General features: G+C 36.2%; 1 protein-coding gene and 1 long non-coding RNA gene across 3 annotated transcripts in view; one reads left to right on the forward strand and one right to left on the reverse strand.

Annotated features, from left to right (window-relative positions):
- The window catches only part of LOC123390428, a 133878-nt gene extending 117093 nt beyond the window's left edge, over positions 1-16785 (reverse strand). The window contains exons 1-2 of the long non-coding RNA XR_006605019.1: positions 16619-16785; positions 16163-16224 (exon numbers count right to left, since the gene is read on the reverse strand). This is a non-coding gene — a long non-coding RNA (uncharacterized LOC123390428). The remainder of the gene's footprint in view (positions 1-16162; positions 16225-16618) is intronic.
- Positions 16786-17322: 537 nt separating this feature from the next.
- The window catches only part of MEF2C (myocyte enhancer factor 2C), a 177959-nt gene continuing 177644 nt past the window's right edge, over positions 17323-17637 (forward strand). For both annotated transcript variants that reach the window (XM_013059763.2, XM_013059764.2), the window contains exon 1: positions 17323-17505. The gene's annotated coding sequence lies outside the window, so the exon portion shown is untranslated. The remainder of the gene's footprint in view (positions 17506-17637) is intronic.

Below are 17637 nucleotides of genomic sequence, written 5' to 3' on the forward strand. Positions count from 1 at the left end.
GGTCTCATCCTGCTTTGGGATTTTATAGTATATGAAAACACGTAATTATGCTCAAGAAAATTCTATTCAAGATGGTTAGATCATGAGAGACAAAAACTCAAAATCCTCAAGACTTCATTTTATTGTCTACCTTTTATGACTATTTATAAGAAGTCTAATCAGGACCATGAAAATTATTATCATTTTGATCAATGTAGGAAGGAACAGGTCTAAATGCTGTCATTTAAGAAAATAATAATAAATCCCACATTCATTCATACATTTAATGAGTATTTGTTAACTGCTGATGATGTGCTGGAAGCCAGGAATAAAGGGGCAATTAGACAGACAATGGACCCTGTCCTCACAAGGTCTAGGGAGGAAGAGCAGGCAGCTGAATAAATAACAATGGAGTGGGTGAATGTTAAGATGGCATAAATACAGGGAAGTGTGAGGCCATGCAAGGCTCCATTAAACCTGTGGGAAGATAAGGTGAAGCCGAGACCTGAAGAATGAGTAAATGTAGCTGATTTTGTGCAGTGTAACTTCTTGCTTACATCTTTGAACCCACTTTTCTCATTCCATACATGCCCTCCCCACCTCCTCATTCCTTCTCATCCTCTTGGATTTAGTTTGGGTAATCATCTCTTCAAGGAATTCCACTCTGAATCCTCCATCTCTATCAGTCTAGAGGGTATACCCCCCCCAATGCTTTCACTGAACCCGTACATATCTTCATCCACCAGTCCTCTAAATACCTGTATAATCTTGGTCTCTTGTGCTAATAAAATTCAATAAGAGTTTCTTTGAAGATCCTGAGAACATTCTTTTAGCCCTCCAAAAAGGCTCTGAAATAGCCCCTTTGACTTGATAGCCATCTTGCTACTAGCCACTGATGAAGCTGACCCACAGAGAGAGTAAGGAAAAAGAATGGAAGGGAAACTGAGTCAAAACTACTGGATTACAATGTTCTTGAATTCCACTCTGCCCCTGGACTTTCAGTAGTGTGAACTAACAAATTTCCCCTGCACTAAAGCCATTTGGAATTGGGTTTTCTATTACCTATGGCCAAAAGCAGAGAGACTAATAAAACATTATGGATGGGAATCCTGTCTTTTTCTAACACATTATTTAGACCATAGGAGCTGTTCAATAAATGCTTCCTGAACAAATGAACAAAGTAATTAAAGGAGAATATCTAAAAATGAAATTACTAATTTCATACCTAAATAAAATTGAAAACATATTCTGTTTTAAAATTATATTTAGAACGCCTGCCATTTTTAGAGGTTTCCCTATATTGTAAAGAAAGTACATCTTATGCTCTGCTGTTCTAAGCGTCTCTCCTCAGAGCCTTTCTTCTCACCCCTCTTGCCCCCTTCATGCCCACAAAGCAGATCCTTTTACTCCCTCATTATCCAGTGTCCTCATATTTCTTTACCCTTCCCACTTTCAAACCTTGTTATCCAGAAAGAGCTGGTAAGCTCATTCATACTGATTTCTATGATCTGATTTAAACAAAGTATTACCATTTCTAGAGATATTTGCAAAATCCAAAGATTTTAATCTCTCCTAATGCAGCTTCAGCTATGAGCAAGCAGGTAAAGGAGGAATTTGTGGAGCCTGAGAGCCAACTCGATGGCCCTGAAACAGCAGAAAGAAATGTATGATTTCCATGAACACAAAGGCAACTCTAGACCATTGTCATCAACGGCCAGCCCTACAGAACAACAGGAACCTACTCTTATTCATTTTTTTTTCTTATTCATTTTCTTAAGAGCAAATAAGTCCAGTAACCAGTGAACCATGTGATCAAGTGATATTCATGCTTCTAAGAAGTTCTGGCTGTAGACGTCATCCCTGGAACGGGATTTAACACCATCTGGTCTGTATCCCATTTGTAACTGAGTAACTTTGCAAATAGAAAAAGAATCCATAGTAAAAATTCCCCTACGTCCAAATCCTATTAGCTAAATAAATAATACTCGATTTACTCCACCTACGAACAAACTCAAGATGTTACAGGCTCCAAACTCAGATAAAAACGAAACTCTTAAAAAAAAAAAAAAAAGGTAGATGTCCCTACATAAGTGTTCCAATCTAGAGCAATTAAAAATTGCTTTGGCAGGATGCCTGGGGGCTCAGTCAGTTAAGTGTCTGCCTTCGGCTCAAGTCATGAGCCCAGGGTCCTGGGTTCCAGCCCCACATCTGGCTCTCAGCTCGGCAGGGAGTCTGCTTCTCCCTCTCCTGTGCTCTCTCTTGCACTCTATCAAATAAATAAGTAAAATCTTTTTTAAAAATTGCTTTGGCTACCTTTTATTTTGCAAATCAGATATTCCAGAACCACCTTTATTTCCAAACATAAAAGCATCCCATTGCACACCTCAACAGAATTGCCTGTATATCCTTAATGTCTTTCCAAGCAATTTTATGCAGTCAGCACCCTATACATTAGGGAAGGAATGGATGTACGCTCTATGGGTTTCTTATAATAGCAATGAACTTTCATAATCAGACCCATTTCTTGATTTTGCTTACTTTTTTATGCAGCTACATTAATACTACATTGTCAGACAAAGACAAGAATGAATATGAGACTTGAGTTTAAAAAAATAACAACAACAATATAGCCATCCAAGGAACAAGTGCTGAGCTTGTGAAAAAAATAGCTCCCATTTTATTAAATAATAGTGTTCATGCAGGGATGTCTGAAGTACTCTGCAAGGCTAATTAGGACAGATCAATGTACACTTACCTCTCCAGAAGGCTGAAAGGTGTGTAGTGACTATGTGTCATTAAAAATTTACTTGACCATGGGCATCAGATGTGCATGAGAGAATGACCCTGGTGAGCACTCTAAGTTTCCATTTTACTCATGTCATCCTCAATGCATCAAAAATGCTGTAGACACCATTACTATCACCCAGCCTCATAACAGCTGATGTGCTATATATGTTTGAGAGGGTGGTATCAATTAACTATATTATCCATAAAGCCACTTGCAATTACTACCACTTCACAATTTATCATTAACACATTTGGCAGTTTTTTTCAAAGTAACATTTATTTAAAGGTTAATCAAAATTCTTAGAACAGCATTTATTATAATGTGATTTTTGATAATTGACTAAATCAGTGGCTCTTAAGAAAAACACCCTTGTCTCAGTCCTGCTCAGTATACGCCACAGTGCCATTTGGGGAAAAGAAATACATATTAGAATGTTCATTTCAGACCTCGTCATGGAAGATCATATATTAATGTAATCAGGTGGTACATTTACATGCTCATTAGTAATCCATCATTAGTCCAAATGCTCACTATTAGGAATAAATGTACAACGAGTTATTCAGAATACCCAGAAATAGTATTTCTTATTTAAACATTCAGAATAAGCTGACTGAAATAAGTGCACACCTTGAATTTGAACTTTCAAGGCACATCACTAAAGTCAATCAGTTATGTCAGGACACTCTTCTATAATAATCTCAATTATAAAATTCCTACCCCTCCCTAACGAGGAGGTAGAGTTCCAATATCTGAATCTTTTGAATTCACTATAACTGAAAAAATTCCTGATGAAGTGTGTTTAAATTTTATGCTTTAATACATAGCATGCCACTAAAACCACATTAGTTATGCTTTATGCTATTTAATCATATGTCAAAATCTATAAAATCTCTTCTAGCATGCTAAGGTAATTTAACTGCAATTAATCAATCAAGGAAATAAATAAAATGTAATAAATGCCAAATAATGTAACTTCTTTAAAAACAAACCACTATCTACACATTTATTCTAAAAATACTGACTAACCAACACCAACGAAGGAAAAACAGAGTGACAAGTAGGATGGCTGAATCTTTTTCCAATTAATAGCTAGCTTTCTCTAAACTTAGAAATGTTTTCAAGAGGTCTCTCTGACTTTCCAGCTAAAATGTGAGCAGCTTGAGTATCAAAACTTACCATTTTTATCCCATGTCCAACACAATGTCATAATCATAATAGGTGTTTAGTAATTGTTTGCTGAATGAGAGAATGAGTGATTCCAAAATCCACAAACTAGGTTCTTTCATCATAATGTGTGAGACCTAAACAGTCATACTTTTCTTCTGGCAAAAATTGTGTATTATACAACAGTAGTGGATGTATGTATTTGTATTTCTTCCTCCAGATGAAATCAATGATGTTCTTTCCAAGGATATATTTAACAGTTTCATAGATACAGATTTGACCCAAGGAAAGCCAAATTATAAGTCACGAATCCAGTCAGCAAGAATTTATTAAGCACTAACTGCATACCCTACACTATGCTACAAATATACCAAAAGAGTCAAAAGCATGCACCTGCTTTCCAGATCAGAGGAAAAGGCATATATATATATGTATTTTTTTTTCATTCAATAAGCATTATTGGCTACATTGTAGTCCACACGAGGCACTAATTGGTGGGGGGGAGAGTCAACAAATCTCAGTTTTCATCAAGGGGATAACAAAGAAATTAACCAGCAACTGTATGTCAAATAGAAAGTCATGAGTATCTCTGAAAAATTACAAACTCATTCTCATTGGAACCCTAGGAGAAAAAGCTGGTGAAATCATAGAAGTTGTAAAGAAGCAGGTGGCATAAAAAGAGATCAAGAAAATTTCCAAGATAATATAAATAAGTGTATTTACTAGTGATTTAAGAATTAAAAATAAGCATCCAAAAGTTTTCAGAGTAAGTTGCTCACTTTCTTGATAATGACTGAAGTTATTTGTTCTTCTCATCAGATTAGTTTCAGGGACATAAAATGCTAACTTCCAGATTCATGGCCACCCAATACAAAAAACATGGACGAATTTTCCTTTCAAGGTCCCTGGTGATAACTGTTGCTAAGAAATCTCAATGCTGAAAGTATCACAAGGATATTACAACAAACGAAATTTGCCCCTCTTACTGCTACCCCACCCACCCACATGTGGCTCTTGAGCACTCGAAATGTGACTAATCCAAGGTAAGCTGTGTTACAAGTGTAAAATACAAACTGGACTTCGAGGACTTGGTTTAAAAAGAAAAAAGAATGCAATCAACACAGAAAAAAATTTTATATTGATTACCTATTGAGATAATATTTTTTGAATATCCTGAGTGGAAATATATGTTACTATTTTCATATATGTCTTTTTACTTTTTACTCAGGATACTAGAAAATAATTGGGCAGACTAGCCTAAAGTCATTTTAAAAAATAACTTTTTAAAGTACTTTATGCTAGAAAGAAAGGATAATGTTCAGCAACATGCAGTGGTGTTTTAATATGATTATCTGATAGAAAAATGTGATATAATGAACTACTCAATTCCTCCCCAAAATACACAGCTAGGAAAACAAGAGCATCTCTCTAGATGAACTGAACCTTTCTGCCACTGATCTAACAGAAAGTGGAATCAGTTTCCATGCCTTCGTTTTTCTCTGATTGGCAGAACACTTGGGCCTAAAGTTTAATTTACTCCATTGCAGGCTTCTTAGGGAGGGCCTAGGTTTTTTGGTTCAGTTTTATCCCACACCCTCTTTATTACTTGCCTTGGTTCTGCCCCTTACTTTAAAGGTCTTATTGTAAGTTACCAAAAAAATACCTTTTTAAAACTAAGAGCTAAATAGCATATAAGAAAGTGAATGAGGGGTGCCTGGGTGGCTTAGTTGGTTAAGGTTTGCCTTAGGCTCAGGTCATGATCTGAGTCCTGGGATGGGCCTGCCCTGCATTGAACTCCCTGCTCAGTGGGGAGTCTGCTTTTCCCTGTCCTCCAGAAGGGGGTCCTTCTGCCCCTCCCTTCCTCTACTCCTGCTTTGTCTCTCACTTTGTCTCTCCCTCAAATAAATAAATAAATCTTTAAAAAAAGAAAGAAAGATAGAAAAGGAAGGACGGAAGGAGAGGAAGGAGGAAAGAAAGAAAGAAAGAAAGAGGAAAGAATGTGAATGAACCCCTTCTAGAGCGTGGGGAGACTCACCATGTCAGTGACCCCTCTCCCTGTTACAGATGTGAAGCACAATGCATGTATACCATTAGCAGGCCAGTACTCACATTTGAGATCATAAAACAGAGGTCACCTCATCCATGGCTGTCAACCAAGAGTCAGTGAGATAGACAGGCACAACATTCAAAGGGCACAGTGAGCGCTGAAGTCATATATGCAGCTAAAAGTAATATGGTATCATATCAGAGAAAAAAGCAACTATCTGAATACCTAGAAATCAGGCAGAGGTGGTCATTATCAGAGCTGATCATATCCTGCGAGACACCACAGCATGGAGTAGGGATATAAAGACAACACTCAAAGATCCAAAAAGACCTGGCAGAAACCTAGTCCCATAAAGAGACAAAAGAGCATAATTTCTGTGAGTATGGGCCCCTGGGACCAAGCTCAGGGTCATGACCTCCCAGATCTTGTGGACCGCACAGATTCAAGTTGAGAATTAGCAGTAATATGGAGTCCAACACTGGTAGCTGAGTCACCAGATGTGCTCACTGAGGAAGAAAAAGTCAAAGACTCTGCAAATGCTTCCTATTGTTGTTGGATTTGGTCCAGGAACCCATGGACTTGGAAGTACCCATCCGTTCAGTTCAACTTGTTCATGCAGATACAAGGCAAGGAAGGGAGATGATGGCAGTGTCTCTCTCCTTATAAAGTGGAGGAATAATATTGGTTCCTACATAACTCTTATTCCAAAATTAATGCTTCAAGTATATTTAAGCTACTTAAAAAAAAAAAACTTCCCAAATAGCTTGCCAAATTCATGAAAAATCCACTGCTTCCTGTTAATCCCCATTCCTCTCCAAGAAATGCTTATAATATTATTTAATAGCATTATAGATTTAGACTAACACAGTATGATCTTAAGGTTGTAGGAAAAGCATAGAATATGTGGACTATTATGTAACCTTAAGAGTCCTAGTAATAAATGCATTTTAAGTAAATGAATAAAAATAAGAAATAAGTAAGAACTTTCTCAGATCTACAGAGATAGGACAGGATACAAAAAAGATCATGGTCATACAATAAAATTAGGACGATACAGTCACAAATTGCCAGGAGGCAAGAAATATTATAAATCAACTGTGCTATTGATACAGACTTGTACGTTTTCTTAAAAGTGTTTAAGGATTTAACACACAAATAAAAAAACATTTTTTTTTACAAATAAAAAGTTTTTATTTCAGAAAGTAAATATTAATAAAATGTTAAAATGAAAAGTAGTACACATTTGGCTATAACAACAAAAATAATGAAGTCTCAGGATCTGATCAATGATAAATGACCGGGAAAAAAAAGACCTATTCAATCTAAAATATATTATTTCAGGATGCCTGGGTGGCTCAGTCAGTTAAGCATCTGCCTTTGGCTCAGGTCAGGATCCCAGGGTCATGGGACTAAGCCCACAGTGGGCTCCTTGATCATCAGGGATTCTGCTTCTCCCTCTACCTCTTCCTGCCACTCCCCCTGCTTGTGCTCCCTCCCTTTCTCTCTCTGTCTCTGTCAAATAAATAAAATATTTTTTAAAAATAAAAATACATAAATAATTTTTATATCAGCAAAATTTTAAAAAAAATGGACCAAGACTCTACCATTGCATCAGTTTTTTAAAAAGAAGGATAAGTTCAAAAGAACTGTGAATTTCACCAAATAGATGTAGGTAATTTCAAACTGACTGCTATGTTGATAAAGGTAAATGAGGCAAACCAGAGCTGTCTATACATACACCCTGAGATTCTAATTCAGGAAGACTCAGATAGATTAAATACTCCATGAACATCTTCTGCCCAGGGACTATTCCATAGCCCACAGTTGCAGACTTAGACCCCCTCCTTAGTCCAAGGGCAGCCCCAAATAGGCCTTCCTGACACGGAGAAGGGGTGTAAATTTCTGCAACAACAACAACAAACAAAATGAAAATATTTCCATCTTACATGTGGTAAACCCACCTATTCGTAGTTTTGTGAAACTTATACACAGCCTGGTAAAAATCCTAAGACAACTGAGTTGTCACAATGTGACAAGGACATTAATTAATATTGAGTTACTTTCTTAGTGCTTCTTACTAAAGACCAACAAAACCAAAATATGTCCCACCAACATATCAGAAATAATGTATTTTCTACTTAGCTCCAAGGGGTAAAAAACTTTTATAACTTCAGAAAACTCAAAATATGTGACAATCTGTCACTGAATTTAAGTTATAGTAACAAGTGACAATGCATGCATAATGGCCACCGCAGCTATGTGTTCATTTTACATACCAAAACTATTTCTCAGTGGTCAGAGTAAAGCGTTGGCTGATGGTGCTGATGGCAGGATTGGGCTTGAGAAGAACCAAAGCTATGTATAATGCAAAATCATTGGTATTTAAGTCTGGAATGAGTCTTTGAACTTACAGTTGAATGCGTTGTGAGAAATGACACTCCTTTTTACTTTATCCATGCTCATTTTTATAAAATGTCTCCCTTGTACGGTTGGTACTTTACTAAGGCCTTAATGAGCAGGGCACATCACCATGGGTGCTGGAGGTCAGGGGGGATCAATCACAAGCAATCCACAATTCCATTACTGCTAACACATGCCCCTCAAACAGGGACCTTACTGGGACCCTTTAGGAGACAAGGTAGTAGTAGAGCCATTGTCTCTTGACTTAGGAATGGGAACAAGGTATTCCTCCACATATATACTCTATTACTTCCCCTTAACTGAGTATTATTACAGTGTATTGTAATTGGTTGTTTAGTTCTTTGTATCCTTCATGAAATTGCAAGACTTTTCAGAAAAAAAAATTTATTTTGAAATACTTAAAAATTCTCAAGAAAGTGCAAGGAAATGTACTATCAGTGTACCCTTTCCCCAGCCCCTATCTCCACCCCCACTGTTAAGATCTTGCATAATTACAATATTAAAACCAGGTAAGTGATATTGGTATAATGCATAGAGTTTATTCATATTTCAGCTGTTGTAATGTACTTATTTGTGTTTGTGTGTGTGTGTATAGCTGTATGCAACTTTATCACACATGTAGCTTTGAGTAACCACTATCACAACCAAGACACCTAACTGTACCTTTACAAGACACCCTAGTGCTACCCTTTTCTGTCCACACTTACTCTCTCCCTTGCCCTCTCACGCCTGGCAACCATTAATCGGTCCTCCAAAGCTATACTTACATTATTTTATGAATGTTGTATAAATGGAACAAGCAATAAGGTAATCTTTTAAGATAAACTTTTTTCACACAGCAAAATCTCCTTGAGGCTCATCCAACTTGTTCCCCTATCAAGAGTTCATTCCTCTTTATTGATGAGTAGAATTCCGTACCATGGATATATCATATTCTGTTTAACCATTGAAGGACATTTCCGGTTAGGGTTATTACTAATAGAGATGTTATGAGCATTCATGTACCAGTTTCAGTGAGGAAATAAACTAAGATTCTTAAGGGGATAAACAGCATTTGATTTATTACTATAACTCCAATACTTTATACAATACAGTAGGTACTAAAAAATGTTCATTAAAGGAATGATGAATGAATCACAAAATTACCTCTAAATAAAACACAAAATAAGACTTATCTTGTAGGAAAAACATAATTAGCTGGGAGGGAAAATGTCATCAAGAGGTCCTGAAAGTTGCTTTGCACACAAAGGAAACCATCAACAAAAGGACAAGGTGACCTAGCCATTGGAGAAAATATTTACAAATGATGTACCTGATAAGGGGTGATAAGGGGTTAATATTCAAAATCTACAAAGAACTCCTACAATTTAACATCAAAAAATCCCCAAATAATCCAATATAAAAATGGGCAAAGACCGACATAGATATTTTTTCAAAGAAGATATATAAATGGCCAACAAACACATGAAAAGGTGCTCAGCATCACTTATCATCAGATAAATGCAAATCATAACCACAATGAGGTATCACCTCATACTTGTCAGAATAGCTAAAATCAAAAACACAAGTAACATCAAGTATTGAAGATTTAGAGAAAAAGGAACCCTTGTGAACTGCTGGTAGGAATGCAAGTTGTGCAGCCACTGTGGAAAACAATATGGAGTTATCTCAAAAAATTAAAAATAGAACTACCATACCATGCAGTAATTCCACTACTGGATATCTACCCACAGAAAATAAAAAACACTAATTTAAAAAGATAATATACACCCTTATATTTATTGCAGCATCATTTTAATAGCCCAATTAGGAAAGCAACCCAAATTATGTCCATTGATAAATGAATGGATAAAGAAGATGAGATATATACATCCAATAAATATTATTCAGCCATGAAAACAAATGAGATCTTGCCATTTTCAACAACATGGGTGGATCTAGAGGGCATAATGCCAAATAAAACAGGTCAGACAATGACAATTATCATAAAATTTCACTTATATGTGGAATTCAAGAAACAAAACAAAGGGAAAAAAAAAAGAGCCAAATAGAGAGAACAAACTGGTAGCTTCCAGAGGGGAGGTAGGTAGAGGGTTGGGTGAAATAAATAAAGGTTATTAAGAGTACACTTGTCATGATAAGCACTGAATGATGAATAAAACTGCTAAATCATTATATTGTACTCTTGAAACTAATTCTAACTATATAACTATGTATCAGTCAATCAATAATTTAAAAAATTATAAAAAAGAGGTCCTGAAAGTTACACTCATGGTTTTAAGTCTACAGTATTCCAAAGGACAGGGACACATACACACACACACAAACACACACACTCCTACATCTTTTTGAGTTTGCTTTAAATATTGAGTTTTGTATTAAGATGGTGTTTGGATTAATAAGCTACAGCTGAATTTTTTTTTTTTTTGAAACAACTAAGGAGACTTTCTATTCTAGCCAAAATGGACTAAGAGGGGCTATGTGTACCCTCCTTCCTAAAACAATAACAATAACAATGACAAAAAATATTTAGAAAGTCTTGTTTTTAAGACATGGACATCAGGCAACAAAGAAATCCCTAAGAAATGAGAAGCCAAGGACGTCAATCTTTTGCTTGTCCTGCTTACAGTCTTGAGGGTTTCTTAGCAGAATCACAGGGAGGGTAACTCAAGAGAGGCAAACTCCTTGAGTTGAAGAAGCAGGTCTGAAAGTGTGCAAGGGTAAGATGGTAGCTATCATTCACAGGACAGGGCACCTGGCAAAGGGCTGCTGTAGAGAGAAATGTGTCCTGAGACCTGCAGGGTCCCGCTTGCGAATTTAGCAGAGTACTGATCTGGACAAATATGTGAGGAAACTTCCCAAGGCTGGGTATTCCTTAACTCTAAGGAATAAACAGATCTAAACAATGATCAATATTTGCTAACATCACAAAAAGAGAGAGAACCAGTAGTCTTGCTCAGCCTCCTCCAAATGCATTTGGTCAAGTTCCTAATCTTAATTACCAATTAGTAGAAAAGATATAGGTCAGAGGAGCTTACTAAACAACTCTACAGGAAGGCATCAGCAAATACAAACTATAGAGAGCTCTACCAGCCAAATAATCCAGTTTCCTTAACAAAGAAAAATAGATGGAGGGGAAACCTCTAGAATAAAAGAGAAGAGAAATAACCAATTGCAATGTATGGGTCTTATTTGTTTTCTGTTTCAAATCGTAAAAAATAATTGTAAAAACGTCAGAGACAATATGGAAAATCTGAATATTGGTTGTGCATATTTGATAAAAATAATAAGAAAATATTGACTGTTACGTATGGCTCATTTCTTAGGTGTGATTCATTTTTTCAGTTAAAAAACAAGTCCTAGGGGTGCCTGGGTAGCTCAGTGGGTTAAAGCCTCTGCCTTTGGCTCTGGTCATGATCCCAGGGTCCTGGGATCCTAGAACCCCACATTGGGCTCTCTGCTCAGCAGGGAGCCTCCTTCCTCTTCTCTCTCTGCCTGCTTCTCTGCCTACTTGTGATCTCTGTCTGTCAAATGAATAAATAAAATCTTTTAAAAAAATAAAAATAAAAAATAAAAAAATAATAAAAATAAAAAACAAGTCCAAAAAAAAAAAAAGTCCTAATAGTATAAAGATATCTGCTGAATGAAATGAAGTCATGCCTGGAATTGGCTTCCAAATAATTTGGGGTGGGGGTAGGAAGTGGAAATAAGGGATATGTTGAAACAAAATTGTCCATGAGATGACAGTTGTTGAAGGTAGGTTGTAGCTGTATGAAAGTTCGTTATACCATTCTCTCTAGTTTTTAGTATGTTTCAAATTCTCATAATAAAAATTTAGTTAAATAAATTAGAAATACATCTATAAATACGTAAGAAATTAAGGCTGTGATTTAGGACTCAGAAGTCACAGGCCATGATAAAAACTATTTCTTAGACGTGGAGATATCAGAGATGATGCTTTATGAGGGCACTGAGGACTGTGATTTGTAGCATCCCCTTAATGGAAGACTATATTTTCTCCACACAGAACACTGGCTTTTTAGCAAGGATAGAACTTCCTTCTGAAAATAGACCTAGCAGTATACAAGTGGTTGACTACCTAACTGAAGACACAAAAAGACATCAAAGGAGACCAAAAACCTAGATTTACAGGTGCAGTTATTATGTCTTCCTGTTCTTTTAAAAGCACATGACTGCTGCCCTTCCAACAGCATCCCTGCTATACAATTCAACCAATTCAATCTTGCCATTCCTACACTTCCTGCTTGCTCACTGTCACAACTCCACCTTCCACATACACATTTAACTTTTTTTGGTTTTGAGGTCAGGGAAATGTCCAAATATTTTTTCCCCATTCAAATAATTCATCAGAAATACATTACAACCAGAATCTAGTTGTTTTGCAGTAGGAGGAACACTGTGAGTAGCTTGTCCGAGGTTCTGCCGAAAGAAGTCTCCCCTCTCCTCTTATCTGAGCCCTACCCACTCAAGAGAATATGTACAAAGCCAATAAATGGATCTCCTAAAAAGATGAATGTTACACTTTCCACTTTAAAAAATCCCTCATGGTCTCTAGTTCAGTATCTTATAAATAAGCTATAGCCTATATTTCTTACTCAAGAAATGAGCTGATTTGCTGACTCTAAAAAAAAAAAGTCGAAGTAAATTTTAATTCTCAGTATATTTTTAGCTAATAATTCTGTCTATAATATTACTGTACTAGTAATATTCTTAAGATATCATGATATATCCTAATGCCCATTTTCACTAAATGCCTAAAAAGGCCATGGGATCATGGCTTTAAAATATGATTTAAAATGTGATATGTGCTTTGGCAGCAAAATTAGCTTTAGGGACTCAAGGCTAGTGAGCATTTTTGTAGGTTGGTTACATTTTGTATTGCAAGATGCATTAGAGAAATTGTAAATGAACTTTTCAAAATATTTATTATCGGGGCACCGGGGTGGCTCAGTGGGTTAAGCCGCTGCCTTCGGCTCAGGTCATGATCTCAGGGTCCTGGGATTGAGTCCCACATCGGGCTCTCTGCTCAGCAGGGAGCCTGCTTCCCTCTCTCTCTCTCTGCCTGCCTCTCTGCCTACTTGTGATCTATCTCTGTCAAATGAATAAATAAAATATTTAAAAAAAAATTTATTATCATTTTTACAACTTTCACTGGAGTGTCATTGTTTTTAGATGCAGTCTTGTTTATAATGTCCATTTTAAAAGTTGCTACCCCAGGCTTATAAAACAAAATTATAAGGTCTTCCCATCAACAGTATTAAAAGCATTTATCTCTAAGAAAGAGTTATAAAGAAATTCCACTGCAATAATTCAAACATTAAAGAAAATATAAAAATTGTTACTGTATGATAGAATATCAAATAATTAGAAACTGCTTTGTACTTTAATTTCTTTTTTATTATTTTTTATTATGTTTAGTTAGCCACTGTTTTGCAGTACAACATTAGTTTTAATGTAGTGGTCAATGATTTGTTACATATAACTTCTGATAAAAGCAAAATACCTGCATAACTGCCAATTAGTCACATGTGATCTATGTAAATTTAAATCAATTAAATTTAAATTATATTCAAAATTCAGTTTCTCTGTCATACTAGCCATATTTTAAATGTTCACCCGCCACATGTATCTACTGGTTACCATACTGGATGGGGCAGATATAGAACAATGTCTACTGTCTCATAAAGTTTGATCAAGTAATGATGGTCTTTGTTAGAGAAATCAGCACTGAGGAATGTATATGTGCATATATCAATTGATTTCTGTCATGTCATTTTCCTTTAGTATAAGAGACAGAATTAAACTTATAAAATTTAAATTGCATTTCTGGAAAATCTATATTCTCATGCAAATATTTAAAATTGTGTCACAGTGACACCTGGGTGGCTCAGTTGGTTAAGCAGCTGCCTTCAGCTCAGGTCATGATCCCAGCGTCCTGGGATCGAGTCCCATATCGGGCTCCTTGCTCCGCAGGGAGCCTGCTTCTCCCTCTGACTCTGCCTGCCACTCTGTCTGCCTGTGCTTGCTCTCCCTCTCTCTCTCTCTGTCAAATAAATAAATAAAATCTTTAAAAAATAAAATAAAATAAAATAAAATTGTGTCACAAACACTGCAGTGTAGATTTTCTTTTTCCTCTGCCACAAGGAGAACAGAATTCAGAAGATCCTATCTGCTCAAGATAGGGAATTATGGCATTAGCCATAATTTGATTCACACTTTTGTTCTTTATAAAGACCTGTTCTAACCCTGCTGCTTTCAAGCTTACCCAGCAATGGCCCAACATTTATTCTGTGGGAAGGAATTCCTATTTAGAGAGCTGTACCTCAGGCCTCAAACTCCACACTTGTGAAGTTTGTTAACTGGCATAAGAAAACTCACTTCCTAGTTAGGTCTTCCCACCGGGAGAGGAGGCTCTTACACTCTTCCAAAGTACTAACAGATTCCTTAGTCTAACATAACTTTTCATCTCTCAATTTAGAAAGATGCATTTTGTAACATATGTAAAAAGACAGAAACATAGAAAGGCATAAATAATACTGCATTCTTGTATGGGAAAGTGAAATGCTCCTACAGTGAGATACTGAATAGGAAGGGTCTGTCTAATTCAGCAAAGAAGCTGAGTAAGATCATCTCTACCGTTTATGCTTAGCAAGGAACCATGCTGCAAAGGAAAGACAGAAAACAAAGCAACAAATAAATGAAAAGCATATGAAAAACTTCTAAACAGGGCTAAACCGGATGCATTTAAGTGCAACTCCTGAAAATCTTGATGAACAGTAGTATGTCTATATTTAAAAGACTAGAAAAACCATATAGTTGATCCAGATAGTAAAAAAGGAAAAAAAGCTATCTAGAATTATATGAGTATAGAGTTTGAAGTATTTTCATGAAAAAGTAAACAATAATAAATAATTATTTGGTATCGAAAATAATTTGACCTTAAATGAGAAAAAAAATGAGAAAAAAAAAAATAAAGTCCAAGTAAAGGAGTTCTTAATACAATAGTCCAAACATTTGTAAAGTGGATCTTTGTCCAGAATAGTATTGTTTGCAAATAATTTCTACAGTAGATTCAACAGATTCCATGGTTACAAAAATTAATTAGAACCTTAAAATTAGCTATAGAAATCAGCTACAAGCTAATGAGTTTGGGAGGAAAAAAGAAAGAACACAATATGCCAACTTTTCAACCCTTTCTGCAAACAGACTTTCACATCTTAAAAATTACACTTGCTTTCAAGATTCCTTGCATCCATAACTTCAACTTTTTGCTCACTTGCTTACTCCCTAAGAAAGTCTAAAACCACATAAACTGCTATAAATGTTTACCAACAAAGTATTATTTTCCAATCAATTTTTTCTTAATTTTCAAAGTTGAAAAAGTTTTTATTACAATTAGGTCACTACTCTTGGCATAAGGCCTCTGAAACATTGTTTCTCAGACACTAATGGGTCTTGGAAAAGTTTGAAACTCTCAATTCATTATGACTTTGAGTAGCTGTTTTGTACCGAAGAATGAGAATTGATGGAGAGGTTGGGACTAAACACATAATTTTATGAAATATGATGAAAACATAAGGGTTTTGTTATGACGCACGTAACAATCAAGAACCTGCTTCTTTTTAGCAAGCTCCTAAAAAGTACCTCCCGTATAATTATTAAATAAAAACACTCACTTATTTGGTACTCAGCTAGCTTTTAAACTCTGAATAAGAGAAGTACACAGTGAGAGAGGTACTTACATGGTTTCCTTGGATACTGGATGATGCCATTCAGGTCTATGTTTTTATCTGAAAGTGGTGCCCTGCGGAGAAATGAGGCTTGGTGAGTGGCTGTTTATACATAGTAAGTAAATAGGAACTTTGTTTATTTTACAAAGGATTTTTTATTTTGACCCAGATTTCTTTTTCTCATCATACTCAAACCTTGTAAACAGCAATAATATGGTAGAACAGGTACTTTGCACAACTCTTTCTAATACCACGTAGGAGATCATAATTATCAAAGCAGAAGCTCAGAATGCTTTGGTTAAATACTTTACTCCTTGGGCTACTTTATGTATCTTAACAACTCTATTTATGTCAGACATATCAATGAACACTGCCTGCCTCTCTATTTCCCTTCAGAAGGAGTTGTTCTCAAACTGTCAATAAAGAAATTAATCTAAAAAAATTCACACACATGATAAATGTCCTTACCTTAAAGAGTAAGAGAATTCTAGCTTCACCAGCTCCTAAACATCCAGGGTTTCCACAGACATTAACTGTCATCTTAGACGTAGTAGTGGGGTCCTAGATTCTCAATAGTTTAAGGGCTACGAGCACACAATTTTGACAGTCTCTCAGAACTACAGGCTGTCTAATTTTGGTTGCATGATTAATCCCTCCTATGTGATAAGTTTTAACCTTCTAATATTTCTCTGGATCGAAAAGAACAAATGAGCTACAGCAAAGAATGGCAACTAACTTTAACGCTTAACACAATTTAATAATCTGAAATGAAGTAAGTGTGTGCTATGTTTCCATTAAAAAGTTTCCAGCCACAATTAATTGAACAAAAACTTGTCTTGTTCCAAGATTATTCTTGGAAATGTAATTTTAAAGTCTGCGTGAAATGAGGAAACTTACTTTTTTACCATATGAAAGCAATCTCATTTTTTAGGAATGATTTTTGGATAGGCTTCCAATTTGATATTTTCCATTTGAACTAGCAGCATAGGGGCTTGGCAGGGGGAGGGGAGGGAAGCAATTCTGTGTTCTTTTGCCAGCACTGACAAAGGTCTGGTTGTCAGTGATACCTTTACAGCTAAATTTACCCCAGAGTGACAGGAACAGGTGCACCTCGGCCTGCCAGACACTTGTGCACAGGGATCACGCATCTTACGGCTTGACGATCAAGGGGGGAAAGCCTGGGTCTTCATAGAAAAGGAGAAGAGACAAACGCAGCCCAAACTGGGGGGTTTCTCTTCAAAGCCAGCTGGTCTGGCTTTATTCTACAGGAATTTTTTTACCTGTCAGGGTTTGGACAACAAAGCCCTCAGCAGGTGCTGAAGGGTACAACTTCCTGGAGAAGCAGAAAGGCACTGGTGAGTTTCAATTGCCAAAATATATTTTTTAATCTTTAAAAGTTGATTTTGCTATCTTGGAAGAGGCACTGCTGAGGAACCTACATTCAGAAAGCTGATGAGACCATTGGAATCAGAGCCAACTAACTCAAC

Source organism: Mustela putorius, unplaced genomic scaffold (assembly GCF_011764305.1).
Source record: "Mustela putorius furo isolate JIRA1106 unplaced genomic scaffold, ASM1176430v1.1 tig00537350_pilon_pilon_pilon, whole genome shotgun sequence".
Lineage (NCBI taxonomy): Eukaryota > Metazoa > Chordata > Mammalia > Carnivora > Mustelidae > Mustela > Mustela putorius.